We start from the raw sequence: 1,483 nt of genomic DNA, 5'->3' as shown, positions 1-1,483 counted from the left end.
CATGAATCAGACCAGGCGTAGTTCATGAAAATAAGTGTTAAAATAAAGGAACAATTTTTGGGAATTTTTCAAGTTTTTCATTACCACAACATTCTATTACAAACTAAATATTTTGAAATGGAAAATAACAGACTTCAACTGAACTCGAATACAGACTCTGGACATACTAGCATGCTTGGACGCAAAAAGAAAATAGACTGACAAACAACAAACTCTAAAATGGAAATTACAGACTCGATCTATGAATACATTAGTGCTTCAAAAGTGGGTGTTCGTGGGGCATCGTTCGGCCTCGCCGCGGGCTTATGTGCCAAATCCCTTTCAAGTTGCTCCAGCTCATACATGGTTCGCTTGACATAAATCATCACTGCCGAGAAGAAAGGAGTACGGGTCATGTCTTCACATGCCTGGCATCTCCTAAGGATGGCGTGGGCAATGGTCTCAACCCTTTCTCTTGTTCGACCATTTTCTATAAGCAATCGCCTTATTTGATTATTTCGAGCCTCCAACACACGAGAATCCTGAAGGTGCTGATTCTGCAACTGTTGTATCTCTACCTCCAATCGGGCCAGTAAATCATAGCAATATCCACTTTCGGTCTCAAAAGCTTTAGCTTGCTTAGCTGTTTTATCCTCAAAGGTGACCACCTTTCTTTTCAGACTAGCAATGGTCTTTTCATAATCCTTCTTCACTTGTTGCAAGTAATGGGTGCGTTCTTCTGTTCTTTTTGCCCACTGTGCCTTGAGCCCTGCTATAGTACCCTTGGATTTTTCTAACTCATCCCGGCACTCTCTGATTTCATTTCTCAACCCCTTTACCAAACGCTCATCCGACTGGCTCCTCGGTTGCTTATCAGCGGTTGTTCTCATTTGTTGGATTTGGTCCCTAAGCGCCTCATTTTCTTGGGCCAACCTGTTCTTTTCTCCCTGATCGGCGGTGACTTGCACATTGTTTTCAAATTGCAGGTTCTCAATCTGTTGTTTTAGTTTGCCTATTTTTGCCCTGTAACTTTCTTCTTTTGCTAGCCAACCCCATTGTTCTTGTGAATCATCCGTGAATTGTTGGACATGGGCTCTTTTGGCAGGCCTCTGATGGATCTGGAACCTTTTCCCAAGCCATGCACTATACTTTGGGTCCACCTCACCTTTAGCTAAATTTTGTACCATAGTTTTGGGCTCAAGGAATCTGCATTCATTCCACAACTTGCGAATTTTATCTTCCGGGAACGTGGCTCTCGGACTTAACTCGATGACATGCTTGCTCAAATCTTCATCTTTAGGGACAACTTGGAACCTTCCCAATTGGCGCAGTACCCGATGGGGAGCATATGGTTGGATGCTCCGGATACCCATTAACAAAATATAACATTCTCCCGCTGCCATGTATACCACCTCGGTAACAGGTAACCACCCGAATGCCCACTCAATTTGATCTGCCGTCATTGACCTTAGTCGTACAAACCAATCTTCAGTACCCTTGGGGA

Source organism: Nicotiana tabacum, chromosome 5 (assembly GCF_000715075.1).
Source record: "Nicotiana tabacum cultivar K326 chromosome 5, ASM71507v2, whole genome shotgun sequence".
NCBI lineage: Eukaryota > Viridiplantae > Streptophyta > Magnoliopsida > Solanales > Solanaceae > Nicotiana > Nicotiana tabacum.
Note: the sequence above shows the minus strand (reverse complement) of the source record.